The 14,927-nt window shown below is 40.6% G+C and overlaps 1 protein-coding gene across 1 annotated transcript in view; it reads left to right on the top strand.

Moving 5' to 3' along the window:
- Positions 1-14,927, top strand: part of LOC117374948 (sphingosine kinase 1) — a 43,697-nt gene that overhangs the window by 4,525 nt on the left and 24,245 nt on the right. The window lies entirely within an intron of this gene.

Raw genomic sequence — 14,927 nt, 5'->3', positions numbered from 1 at the left:
ACGCAGAAACACACCGGATTATAGTTTAAGGCTAATTTCCATTCATTGTCATAAGGGCTGGGGTCACAGAAGGGTCAAAATAAAAATTGCACAGTTCCCATAATTGCACATTCCAGTTTTCAGATTTTATTTACCTTTGTTTAGAAGAGGTTAGACATTCCAGAGCGGAAATTATCCAAATAATTCTCGTGAAGGTGTATGGAATTTTAAAAAACACAGTGGAGCACTTCCTGTATTACCACATGATGACATCACAAGGTGGCATTTGGGCGTGTTTTCAGTTTGAGAGAAGAACTCAGCCTAAATATGCAGGATTTGTGTGTTAAACATGTGTAAATGAAACAAAACGCTCCATTATTCGACTCAAAAGACGGTTGAGAGGCATAAACATAAGATTAACGTGACGTGTGCGCACATGAGTTTATGAGCCAATCCCTCACAAATAACAATGAGGCTCAACATTTGTGGATCATAACTTATTATTCAGATTAATATGTCTTTCAAAACAGCCAATCTCCCATAGTTCCAAGCCTCTGCCCTCTGTCTGAAACCATAACATCATCATTTTTAGACCAGTTTTTTCCCCCGTTAGACTAGCAGATGGTAACCTGGCTAGCTCTGTCATTTCGCATCAACGCTTGGCACTTTCGAAAGGCGCCGAGGTGTTACTTCGCACGTTTTAATTAGAAAACGCAGCCTCATAAAAACAATTTGTCCCTCCATCACGCTTTCAAACACTCACACTCTCAGTTCATCAGGGGAAAACGCATTCCGGGGCGGCCCAATCTCACGCTAGTTAGGGGCGAAAAGTCGTGCTAATAATTCGAAAATGAACTCATCAGAAACGGGAGTGTGAAAGTCGGTGCGCTTTGCTAATCTGGCGGTGTAGTTATCCCAAAGTTAATTGCATGTCATGTCATCTGGATGCACAGATGGAAAAGGTTGGATTAAAAGTGTAGCCATAATGATTCAAATGAGCTAACTTAATGAGGGACTTGTACTTCAGTGAAAGAAAACACTGCGGGGTATAGCGGTATATCCTTTGATTGGGTATGTGGTACTTTCAAAGATATAACAAGCTTCTGATTGGACTATCAATGACTTGGTTGCAAAGAACACTCAAGGACTTTTGAATATTTAGCTTACGGGGCTAAAATACTGCAGTTACATTGGTGTCTAGGGCTGCAGCGTTAAGTCCAATCGAAACTAAATTGCAATTTGAATGGGTGCATGAAAACCGCTAACCCTGTAGTTTATTGCAATTCAATAAACCTTTTAGTACTCGTTAGGGCTGCGCAATTAATTACATTTTAATCAAATCGAGATCCAGCCGTTTCATATCGTCAGTGATTGTCTTGGGGCTGTTTCATTGAGTCTTTTGTCAGTACAATTAAGTCGTTTGGAGCAGAGTTTAGACTTTGGAGGAATATCTTGGACGATTTTTTCTTTATTTCCACTGATGAAAAGTCAGTTTGAATTAATTTTGAAAGTCATTAAAGAAAAACTTAAAAGTAAATGAATTGATCAGTATATCAGTTTTATTCATCATCAGCTCCAGCGCCAGTTTAATATGTTTTTTTCTCTTAATTTTTGATGGCACATTTGTATTCTCCTGCTGTTCTTTTTCTCTGTTCTTGACCTTGGAATCTCTTCTTTTTTTCCCAAGCTGTTTTTATTTGTATATTTTTGTTTTGCTCAAATTATGAACGTGTTAAAAATAAACCTTCAGCCTTTTCAGCGGGTCTCAAACTGTAATAAACATACTTTTACTTTTCAGTCCTGTTCAAAAATGTAGTGGAGTAGAAAGTACAGATACAGGCTCTCAAAAAGTATACACTTCAAAATGTACATTACTAGTAGAGTAAAGTACAGATACCTGAAAATTTTACTTAAGTACAGTACTTTACTACTTCTTTTTGGTACGTTCCACCACTGAAATTGGCTCAAGTAAAACTAACTATTGTCCATATGATAATTTGTGGTGTAATACGTTCACAGTCCAAGTCCTGGGTAATAATGATCAAGTTTAACTGCTACAAAAAACTGCTACTTTCCCTTTATCTGAGAGTAAGACTGGGTAAAAAATTGATTAAATCGATTATTCGGATATGAAGTTTGGAAGAAAATCAATTTTATTTTTATTTTCCCCTCTTTCTTGCTTTGGAAATTGCATTGGGAATGTAAGAAAGGCTGCTCAGAGTTTAGCAATGGGCTACGCTGCGCTAACTCTGTGACGTCAAATGAAATGTTGTCACTGTTTGTTTAACGCAATACTTTGTTTTATCTCGTTCGTAAAAGATTTCCCCAATGACCACTAGGTTAAATACACTGCCTGGCCAAAAAAAGTTGCCACCTGGATTTATCTAAGCAAATATGTTGGTGTTGCTGCAGTTGGTCCGGTCGAGGTTCAGCAGAATGAGGTCAGCTGATACCTGAATATACTGAATGACCAGGTTATTCCATCAGTGGATTTTTGGGCATATTCCAAGATGACAATACCAGGATTCATCAGGCTCGAATCGTGACAGAGTGGATCAGGAGCATGAGACGTCATTTTCACACATGGATTGTCCACCACAGAGTCCAGACCTTAACCCCATTGAGAATCTTTGGGATGAGCTGGAGAAGCTTTGAGCAGCGTCAGACTCGACCAGCATCAATGCAGGAGGTGAAAAATTAATGCAACGCTGGATGGAAATAAATCTTGTGACGTTGCAGAAGCGAAATCGAAACAACGCCACAGCGAATGTGCGACGTGATCAAAGCTAAAGGAGGAACAACCAAGTATTAGAGTTTTTTTGGTGGGAACTTTTTTTGGCCAGGCTGTTTACCATTTTCTGTAGTTTGCAGAACATTTTTAGTGGAGAGAGGGGTTAAAAATGCAAAATCAAATCGAAAACTGCTTTTTTTTTTGAGAAAGAGAGACTATTTTATTTTCAGGCAAAATCACCCAGGCCTAGTGTGAACTTTCAGAAGAAGAAGAATCAGAAGAATCACCTCCTCAAGACATTAGAAAGATACAAACTTTTACATAAACCGTGATCAAATTGAAATCGTGATATAAGTTTTTTTGGATATATCACCCATCCCAAACTTTCCTTTTGCATTATATTGTCCTTATAATGTAAAGAAACGCAGACTATCGGTGCATTTACAAACACTGCTGCCCACTCTTTGCGTACATAAAGGATCGACCTCTCATTCGTATCGACTGGTTCTCCATCTCCCCAGTAGTTTTTCGATGGCTTTGCGTTCTCACTTACGCTTTATTGGATCGAATGAGCCGTGAATAATGAGTAAAGTGTAGTCCACGATGCAGCAGTGCACGCGTGGACCGGTCTGGAGCTCATGCATGGAGAGACGAGATATATCAGATACACGAGTCGTTTCACGTTCCCCTCCAGAGCGCGCCTCTCCCCAGCGCTTCCTATTATAATATTTGTTGCTTAAGGAACAGTTGGTGTGGAGTCGGTTACAGATGGCGGCTTTATGCATTGGTGCCTCAGACGGTGATTGAAATAAAACTGAGAGGATGTGAATATTTTTTTAGTTGAATCATCTTTTTCATCTTTTATATTCAGAAATGAACCTTTGCTGAAGCTTTAGAATGATCTGTATCAGAATTTTAAGACACATAGACCTGTAAACACCCGTGGATCGCTACGTTTGAGGCATTAAACAAATAAGGACACATAGTAATATAAAAAGTACTACATTCAGTGGTTGTGTAAAGATGCACAAACACTCACAGGCTGGATTTAGGTTGTCAATGAAATATATGACATGGACAGACTGACCTTTTCGCTGAGACTTTCTGCTGACAGGTGTAAAAGATATTGGGAGAAATGGATTAAGATATAAAAAAAAATAGATATTTGATTATGTTTGTTATTGGAATACCTATATTTTTGTATTGTTTCTGTACACTTCCCTAGATGCTCTGTATTGTTCTGTGGTCTGCTGTTTTTCCTTCTAAAATACTTATATAAATACTTGTAAAAATGAAGTATAAAAGAAAAGAAGTACTATATTATATTGTCAAAAATAATAATAAATCATAAAAATAATGGTCGTCATGGTATTGAAATCAGTTTTGAGTATCAAGTCTATTCCTTAGTGTTGAAATCAAGTTTGAAATTTTAGTACCGTGACAACACTAGCACAGAAATGTTGGTTTTGTTGTGCTGGTTTATGTTTGGGCTGCAAGATTAGTCAAATTGAAACTGCAATTTGAATGAATGCAAAATCACAAAGCTTCAGTTTTTAAGGATAGCATAATTTCCTACATACAAACAGCTAAATATTCTGTCTCATTCTGCAGAAAACTCACTAACTCTGTACAAACATGGTCTGAAATATGATTCTTATATTATTTTATCATTTGTTTATAACATTGTGTTGGATAATCGTTTCTTCTGGACGTGTTTAAAATGTGAAATTTGAAAAGAATCCTATTTTTAAAACATAAATTGCAAATCCGATCGCAACGCTTATCGGGAAAATCGCAATTGGACGTTTTTCCCAAGCGTTTCATTGCTCGTTCGTGGTGTGGTATCTCTCTGTCTCACTCTCAGCTGACTTGTCCGTAAATCTCCTCTTTGGCATTCCTCTGGGCATCCTGTTTCTTGGCAGTTCTAAACTCAGTCGTCTGTCTGTCCATAGCACATATCCCTCCTCTGCAGGTTCAAACCATCTCAGTCAAAGCTTCTTAGACTATAAAACCTTTTAAGAGGGAATATTACACTTTTGTGAGGTATTAACTGTAAACACAGAACATATTTAGATCACCGTGTTACCTTTTATTGTTCTGAAACTGCTGTATTTGTAGAAAACAACGTATTAACATGTTTTATATCTTTCAGTTTCATTCTTTACACTCTCGAGACCCTCTTTCCCTTTGCTCCTCACGCTAAGTCACTCCCCTTTCAGAGAATTCCATTAATGCAACTACTGCACGTCACATCAGGTCTGTGAAGTTGTAGTGTGTCTTTTTATATATTTATTTTTAAAAAAGCTGTGTGGGAGCCTGGGTTACGTAGATTTGTGAACCCATAAACCACCACCAGGCACGTTCTTTGCTCAAATTGCGTTCACGACACACACATGGCTCTATTAGCATAACATATATAGGATAGGAACTTAATTTGTTTACTTTGCCATTGTTTATTCCTATTGCTGACAGCAGAGGGAGCTCCAACACCTAAATGCCTCACTGGAAACAGAGATGTAGTTTATAAAGCAAACACTGCCTGGCCAAAAAAAAAAAAAGGTCGCACACTCGCTTTGCTTCTATGTCACAAGATTTATTTCCATCCAGTGTTGCATTCATTTTTCACCTGTTGCATTGATGCTGGTCGAGTCTGACGCTGCTCAAAGCTTCTCCAGCTCATCCCAAAGATTCTCAATGGGGTTAAGGTCTGGACTCTGTGGTGGACGATCCATGTGTGAAAATGACATCTCATGCTCCTGATCCACTCTGTCACAATTTGAGCCTGATGAATCGTGGCATTGTCGTCTTGGAATATGCCCAAAAATCCATTGATGGAATAACCTGGTCATTCAGTTTATTCAGGTGTCAGCTGACCTCATTCTGCTGAACCTAGACCGGACCAACTGCAGCAACTTCAACATATTTGCTTAGTTAAATCCAGGTGGTGACTCTTTTTTTGGCCAGGCAGTGTAATTTCCAATGATTTTATTTTATTTATTTTTTTGCAAGCAGATGCAGACCGCACACAGTTGTCTGATTTTATTCTGTTTTTACAATACACTTAATGGATATAAAAACTACTAATCTACTAATTTATAAATCCAGCTTTAAGTTCCAGACAGACAAAAATGTGCCACCCCACCCGACTATTTAAGGCGTGAGGTCAGGTCTGTCAAACTGTTTGCGGAAGACACTGACGCATTTCGGAAAAAAAAAAAATCGACAACAAGACCTGAATGCGCAAACGGATGACCCTTCACCCCTCCTTCGCCCACCTCTCCACCCTCCCTCCCACGACACGGAGCCGCGACGGCCTGTCATCTCCCGAGACGCCTCACTGAACCACCACCACCCACCCCTCCTCTCCCTCTTTCTCTCCTCCTCTGCTCTTCTTCCCTCCGTCCGTTCGTCTCGCCAATATTTGCACTCCGAGTATACTGCGATTTCTAACAAGACAGCTTTCACCAAATAGCCCCGTGTATGTGTTTGCGTTCTTGCTCCAAAAGTTTTCCCCCGCGGCGGTTTGCGGTTTGTTAGCACGTCCCACCTGTGAGGCCAGCCCGGGGTAAATGACTTCGGAGGATCGAGATAAGAGCGATTTTTCTTTTTCCCTGTCAGTTACGCTCGGGTTGGCAGTAAAAATTGTCGCAGCCGGCTCGCCCGTCTCCACCTGGGTTCCTCTTTGTTTACCAAACGCTAAGTGGGGAAAAGGCTACACGGTGCTGCCCATAGGTATTTCACAGCACATCGCGGGCGCTTGTCAAATATAGCCTATTTCTGTCATCAAATAGCACGTCTGTTCTCATTCCCCTACTGACACAGAGAAGCGAGAGAGACGGAGAGAGGGATTGGAAGAAAGAGGGAGTGAGAGAGTGAGAGAGGATTGTCCGGGAAGAAGACGTTTTCAGACAGGGTGAAATCGATGCTCTATTGACTTGTGTTTAAATGTCATGCGGGTTGTGACCGAATTTTAATAAGAGCTAAAAGGTGCAGTGTGCTTATGATAAACAGGTCTAATGTATATGCAGGGCCGGCGCTAGCTTTCAGGGGGCCCCTAAGCTGAATTTGTCTCTGGGGCCCCCTCCTGGTTCAGCTGTTGTTGATTCACATTTGACAACATTCTGACTCTGCTCTCATCACTTTGACCAGTTGTTTTTGTGTTTATCTGAACAACATCAGACTGAAAACATCCAGAATGTCACAAAAACCACCACAGTCACAAGAACAGAACACAAACATATAAGGGAAAGAGTCAAGATTTTTTAAATTTTACAGGGTTTTTCTTCGTTTCTGTTGGATTTTAATGTGTTCCAGTTGGCGACAGTGTTTCTTACATTTACATTATGTCGGGTCCTTGCTCCGGTGTAAACACAGAGCTGCCCTCACCTCTGCCCGACTCAAAAACAAACGTAGCAGCAGCAGATATTTTACTACTATAGATATAAAACAAATATAATTGTTTTAGAGGGATATTTAGGCTGCTGTAAACACACGAGACCTGTGTCCAATTAAACTTGACATATTATATTATTTTCAGTATAAATGTAAAGGCTCTCGGGGGCCCCCTACTGGCCTCAGGGCCCTAAGCAGCTGCTCAGTCTGCTTATAGTCTGGACCGGCCCTGCTGTATATCACGGCTTATAGTTATGACCACAACAAACAATCATTTTGGTAACTGATTAATCTAGCATTTATACTTTATTTAACATTTCTACCAAATCTACCCAGATAAAGCTGAAGTGAAGCCGCTTGAGGACGTTCTGATGAAGTATATTTACTGACAGATTGTTCAAACGTCTTGATTTCAAAACGTTGTCCAGACGATTACCTTTAAAACCTTTTCTACTACAGGACAAATGAGGAATTACACTTACTTCTGTTCTTTATTGCTCTGTCTCTTTTATCAGCTCATGACATGTTTTGAGACTGTTTAAACACCGATTAATCATTATACTAAATTAGTCGACAAAGAAGCATTTAATGGAGCTGAATTTATTGTTCCAGATTGGGGGAAAGATGGAGTGGTGTGGGCAGAGTTGTGTTTTAGTTTTAGTTTTTCCTGGAGTGATGCAGAAAAGAGGGAGCCACTGTCTGTGTGAATGGTCACGTGTGTTACTTCAATGAACAATTAGCTGCTATTAATCCCTAATCCCAACTTTAAACCTTATTTATAATGCAAATTTGGAAAACGTTGATGCACGATTGTCAAGGATGAGTGTCAAAAAACAGGAATTTAATGAACTTCAGTCGCAGTTATGGATTTAAAGGGGCTGTACTTGATTTTTTTCCAGTACTTATATATTATAAAAGCAGCTGTTAGGGTCAAAATGAGACCACTGTGTGCAAATGTTTTATTTTTCACAAATGAGGAAGTAGTTCTGTTAGCATGCTAGTTGTTGTTAGCAATAATATGACAGCAAAACTCCATGCTGGTCTGTGAAAGTTGTAAAAAGCACTTATAAACTCATTGCGATGGATAGTTAGGATGCTAGGAACGCGTTAGAAAAGTGAAAAATAGCTTCAAAATGTTTAAAATGATCACGTTCTGTATTTATTTATTTATTTTTTTAAGTACAGCGCCTTTAAATTGCCCCAGAAAACACAATATAATGGATGTTTTCCTTGAGAATTGACACAGTTGGCATGTTTTTCCGTGGTTTGGCGTGGTCAGATTAGTTTGGTTTTGGAATAACTTCACATAAAATCACACTTTACACTTTGTTACCGAAAAATTGAAAAGCATCAGGTTTGCCTCGTCTTTACAGAAGGTCGTCAAACTCCGGCCGGACTGTTACGTGTCGGTATCAATCTTATCAAATAGGTGAAGCGTTGACATGAGCAGGTGAGATGGATTTTCTCCGGAGACAGTAGAGTGCCTCAGTAATACATAGTCGTACATCTATATATCTATAACTCGATACACGCACACACACACGTACAGCCTGCATTAGTGTGATTAGAGGTTTGCTGGGGCAGATGGGAGGACGGCTTCTGGTCTGCTAATACATTTCATAGTATAAAATAAGTATAATATGCAGTGGGATCAAAACATGAACCTTTGCGTTGATGCGTTCACATTTTGACTGAACTTCTTGAACCTTGGACTGTCCGTGACTTTGCGTATCCAAAGCGTGTTGCGCTATTTTGCCTTTACCACACGAATTAAACTGGAATAAGCGCTAAAAATAAGATCGGCCGCTGTTTCTGTCTCACTACGGACTCAGGAAAGGTCGTAACACTATCTGACATTTTAAACTACTGCACAAAGGTGATTATTTATTTCAGTTAAAGAGGCGGCATTATGCAAAATAGACTTTGGGGAGCTTGTTATAGCGTTGTTCCCTCGTCAAAAACATGCCCGAAGAGGTTTTAATGTCATTCATACGTGTTTCAGTAATCCTGCGATCTATTTTTATGGTTAGTAGCGTGAGTTTGTCCAAGGCTCCGCCCACAAATCTACGTCATCCATGTTCCTGCACAACAAGTTTACATAAATTTACAAAAGCATGATACAAAAATGATAAAAGGTAACATGGTGATCTAAATACGTAATGTGTAAGCAATTAATACCCCATAGAATTGTAATTAGTGACCCTCTTCATGGTTTATACAGGTGACATTTTGAGGACTTTTGCTTATTCTAATGACATAATATTTTGTTTTGAATCGTTAATTGAAAAATCCAGCAGCGGTGCTTGATTTTTATCGCTCTAAAACCTGTGAATTCATAGAGTAGACATTTCCAATCCAATTCCATTTTCAGCATTAAATTATAGTGTGACCGTATATCTGTGTACAGTGGGGTCACGTTCTAAAAATAATCCGCAATAGGCAAAATCCACGAAGTATCCGCTTTATTTTTTGCAATTATTCTCTATGTTTTTGTCTGTAAAACCCCTCACCACACACTTTATACACTTTTGTCACACAGGCGTTCACATTTTCTCTCATTTCTCTCTCGTTTAAACTCTCTCAAAGTTCAAACCTTCGTAGGCGTCTTTGTCGGTGCAGAACGTTTCATCGACATTGTGGGTTTTGTCGGGGAGAAAACAAACTGCAAACGTACAGCACTTTAGAGTCACACTGCGATACAACGTTTATGTAAATTTGGCTGAACACACTCAAGATCATTGTAAAGTTGTTCAGGAAAGGTTCATTTCTGTCTTTTTTGTATTGATACTTGCTCACATGACAGCAGTTTGGATACTAGTTTCCGTTTTGATTAATCGATGTGATATTTTGTCGAGCCTCGCCCTGTTTTGCCCTTACAGTACACTCTATATCACTGTGTCTTATCTCCGTTCACATGTTGAGTTTCCTGTTTGGAGGAGTTGTCGGTGTGATTTCCATTAGCTTTGGCAGGTTCCAGTCATATTTGAGTGTGTGAGCTCATTGTCACTTTGTCTCTATTGTTGACAGGATTCTGGAAATGTTGCGATGTTCTTTTGTGTTGCATTGTGCTACGGTACACAGCACCACAAAAGGTGTGTGTGGGTGAATGAATGAACCGCAGCACAGGGCGGCATGCTCTTTCTCTCCCTTTCTTTCTCTCTCACTCTCCTTTTCTCTCTCTCTCTCTTTCTCTCTCTCTCATTATCTCTTTCTTTCTTTCTCTCGTCTCTCTCTCCCCCTCTCTCTCTTTCTTTCTCTCCTCTCTTCTCTCTCTTTACCCCCTCGTCTCTCTCTTTCTTTCTCTCATCTCTTCTCTCTCTTTACCCCCTCTCTTTCTTTTTTCTCCCCTCTCCTCTCTTCTTCTTTCTCCCTCATTCTCCTGTTCTCTCTCTCTCTTTACCCCCTCGTCTCTCTCTTTCTCTCATCTCCTCTCTCTCTTTACCCCCTCTCTTTCTTTCTCTCCTCTCCTCTCTCTTCCCCTCTCTCTCTCTTTCTTTCTCTCCTCTACTCTCTCTCTTTACCCCCTCTCTTTCTTTCTTTCTCTTCTCTCCTCTCTCTCTTCTTCTTTCTCCCTCATTCTCCTGTTCTCTCTCTCTCTTTACCCCCTCGTCTCTCTCTTTCTCTCCTCTCCTCTCTCTCTTCCCCCCTCTCTCTCTTTCTTTCTCTCCTCTCCTCTCCTCTCTCTCTTCCCCCCTCTCTCTTTCTTTCTCTCATCTCCTCTCTCTCTTCCCCCCTCTTTCTTTCTTTCTTTCTTTCTCTCATCTCTTCTCTCTCTTCCCCCCCTCTCTCTCTCTTTCTTTCTCTCCTCTCTCTCTTCTTCTTTCTCCCTCATTCTCCTGTTCTCTCTCTCTCTTTACCCCCTCGTCTCTCTCTTTCTCTCCTCTCCTCTCTCTCTTTACCCCCTCTCTTTCTTTCTCTCCTCTCCTCTCTCTCTTTACCCCCTCGTCTCTCTTTCTCTCCTCTCCTCTCTCTTTTCTTGTCGTCTAACCCTGATCCTGCACACTTCCATGTCTCTCCTTGTCTTTCCTGAATTACACTTAACGAGTCTCGTCCCTGTGACCAGAGCAGGTCCACGTCGTGACATCATTATCCCTCCGTCCTGAGCAGAACCTCATCTCGGCGCCGCGTGGAGTTGATGTATTTGTCGTTTCTCCCCGCGGCGCCACCGTCGGCCCAAACTCCGTGATGGAAATAGATAGTGAAAATGGCGTCCTCGAAAAGCCCCCGAGTTAAATCATTTTTTTGTCAGTTCCGATTTCATTCGGCGGCGTCTTGAATGTCCGCTGCACGAGTTCAAGGATATCTGGTCTCCAAACTCCAGAAGCGACGGGAGGTGGAGCCGTTAGTTCTTCCTGTCCTTTTTTTAGTAACGGGCCGAGTGACAATTAGAGCCGGGGCTGAACCTGATCCTTTTAAAATATGGATTTGAAAACAGGAAATTTCCGCAGGAGAGTGGAGACAGTGGCCCAGCCCGTCGTAGGTCTGTTACTGCGCTGGGATTATCGTTTGATTTACATGATGTTGGGGCTCTGTACATATTAGAGATTACATCATGAGGTTCAAACTACGAGATTAACCTAATTTCAATAGAAAGAGACTAAAAGGAATAATGGAAAGAGCAACAGTCATGGCGGATTTTTATTAGACAGCAGCGGGGAGGCTAAAGTTCCATTTCAGAACCTGGATGTAGGCTACAGTTTAACACAGGACCTGACATAATGTAAATGTAAACCCACTGTCGCCAACGGGAACACATTAAAATCCCCCCCCCCCCCCTTATATGTTTGTGTTCTGTTCATGTGACTGTGGTAGTTTTTGTGACATTCTGGATGTTTTCAGTCTGATGTTGGTCATAAAAACACAAAAACAACTGGTCAAAGTGATGAGAGCAGAGTCAGAATGTGTCAAATGTGAATCACAAATAGTTGAGCCAGGAGGGGGCCCCAGAGACACATTCAGCTTAGGGGCCTCCTGAAAGCTCGAGCCGGCCCTGTGTTTACTGGTTTAGTCAGTGCTCGTTTAAACCTGGTTTGATTCTGGGTTAGTACTTGCATTTGACTTTTGGTGGTGAAGCTTTCTTTCTTTATTAATTTTTTTTTTTTTCATGTGTTAAATTTTTTGTATTTATTTTTTTTGTATTTATTTTTATTTTTTTATGTTTTATTTTTTATTTATTTTTGTATTTTTTATTTATGTTTTATGTATTTATTTAATTTTTTATGTATTAATTTTATTTTAATTATTTATTTATTATTTTTTGGTATTTATTTTAATATAATTTTTTTTGCTTTATACAAATAAAATGAAAAACAAACCCACAAAAAACCCACAAAGAGCACTAGCACAGCACATGACGTCAGCAAATGAATAACATAATAATTGAATGAATCATATCAAATGCAGCTGTTCCACTTTTTGAATTTTTTTTTTTTTCCCACAAAGATCTAATATCATAGTTGTTATGTTGTTGTTATTATTATTATAGATTAATGATGAGGATATTTTGTGCAACCCCAAATTATGTCATACTTTTTTTATACAGCACATTTAAAACCAACTTCAGCTGCTCAAAGTGCTTCACATAAAAAGTCAACGAAAAACAAACATACAAATAAAAGGAAACATAGGAAAAGTCCAATAAAACACCAAGATATTCTGTCTGTGTTGTATTAAATACCAGGGAGAAGAGGTGAGTTTTCCGTCTAGTCGTGTGTGTGTGAAAGACTGAGAGGATCTGACAGGCAGAGGGCGCTGTTCCATAGTCTGGGCGCTGCCACAGAAAAGGCTCAGTCACCTCTGATAAATACTGAGCCCCAAAAACAACAATAATTCAGATGAAGTCTATATATATACGGTAATAGCTAATGCCACGCTAGCCTCATTTGTGATTGCAGCGCCGTTTTTGTCGCGCGACTTACAGCGATTATCTTTTTAAATGAATGTGTTAATATTTTTACCGTCTCCCTCGCTGCGCACGTCCTCATTTCATTGCCTTGTTATTTCTGACAAATGTCTCCGCCGCGCTCAAGAAATCAACTTACATCTCTGCAGCCCTGAGCGTCGAGCATCCGTCCTCCCACAGCAATAATAATAATAATAATAATACGGCTGAGTCACTACATCGCCGCGCTTCTTTGAGACGAGAGCAACAGGTCAGAAAGCTCTAGGGGGCGCTGTCACATCACGTCTAATATTAAAAACTCCTGACTTCTCTTGGATGTCGTTTTACGCAGTGTCGTAACCCGAGGGAGAGGGAGTCCTTTTATATTTGTGGAGTTTTTTGATCATGCGTTGCTAAGTCACCTCTGTATTCTACCAATCGGTGATGATAACAGAAATTAAAATCACTGCGACTGATTTTTACGTAAAAAAAAAACAAACAAAGCAGTTCAGTTTAAACAGGTTGTAGCGAATCCACAATAGTTTATAAGCACTTTTCGCAACTTTCAGCCTCCAGAGTCACTGTAAGGCTAACGACGACTAGCATGCTAATAGTGTGCTTCCTGATTCTAAGATAATAAAAACAGATGCAGTACACAGACAGTCCACCAGGGGTCCCCAACCTTTTTTGCACCACGGAGCGGAATAATGTAGGTTTTATTTTCACGGACCGGAATTCTACACGCGACAGATAAATATGGAAAAAATAAGATAAGTGCATAAAAAATACAACTCTACTATAATCCCGGGCGCTTGGTCTCCATGAGCTGAAGCAGTTTTGAAGGTTTCATTGCCTTGTTCTCTTTTTTTACATTTTGCGCAGAGCCGACTCGGCGCGTGAGAGTCACCTGTAGTGACAAACTCATGTTTTAAGTTGGACTCCTGGTGTCTGTTAAATTTAGCTTTCTTTTTCTTGGAGGTCGTAGGCTCCTCTTCTGGCTCTGGCTCTGGGTCCTCTTCTGGTTCTGCTCTGGCTCCTCTTCTGACTCTGGCTCCTCTTCGGGCTCCTTTTCGGGCTCATCTTCTAGCTCTTCTTCTGGCTCTGGCTCCTCTTAGGGCTCCTCTTCTGACTCTGGTTCCTTTTCTGGTTCTAGTTCCTCTTCTGGTTCCTCTACTGGCTTCTCTTCTGGCTCTGGCTTCTCTTCAGGCTCCTCTTCTGGCTCCTTTTCGGGCTCCTCTTTGGGCTCCTCTTTTGGCTCCTCTTCTGGCTCTTCTTCTGGCTCTGGTTCCTCTTCTGGCTCTTCGTCTGGCTCTGGTTCCTCTTCTGGCTCTGGCTCCTCTTCTGGATCTGGCTTCTCTTCTGGTTCCTCTTCTAGCTCCTCTTCTGGCTCTGGTTCCTCTTCTGGCTCCTCTTTAGGCTACTCTTCTGGCTCCTCCTCTGGCTCCTCTTCTGGTTCGTCTTCTGACTCTGGCTCTTCTTCTGGCTCCTCTTCTGGCTCCTCTTCAGGCTCCTCCTTTGGCCTTTTCCCTTTTGCACAAAACATTTCCAAAGACTTCTGTTTTTGGCTCATTTTCACTCGCTTGCGGCTCTTCTTTTGTGCGTCATGTCTGATGTGTTTTACGTGATACGTCGTCGTGGAGACAAGAGCAGATCCAGCACAGATATAACAAACTCGCCGTTATATCAAATGGATTTATGTGGCGATTTTTATCAAGATTTTCATTATATTTCTACGGACGAGTTTATTATCGTGTCATGAGGGACGGGCGAAAGTTACGTCGGAGACAGTGGACGTACTCTGATTACAAGAGCTGTATACAATATATCTGTACTCAAGTAAGACAAAGTACAGCCACTTTAAGATCTCTTTATATACAGTATTTTGTATAATTCTGATCGTGACAAACCACCATCTGCTGCTGTGTCAAAATGTGTAAAGAAAAC

The sequence above is a fragment of the Periophthalmus magnuspinnatus genome, chromosome 8 (genome assembly GCF_009829125.3).
Source record: "Periophthalmus magnuspinnatus isolate fPerMag1 chromosome 8, fPerMag1.2.pri, whole genome shotgun sequence".
Classification (NCBI taxonomy): Eukaryota; Metazoa; Chordata; class Actinopteri; order Gobiiformes; family Gobiidae; genus Periophthalmus; species Periophthalmus magnuspinnatus.
Note: the sequence above shows the minus strand (reverse complement) of the source record. Positions and strands in the feature narration are given on the sequence as shown.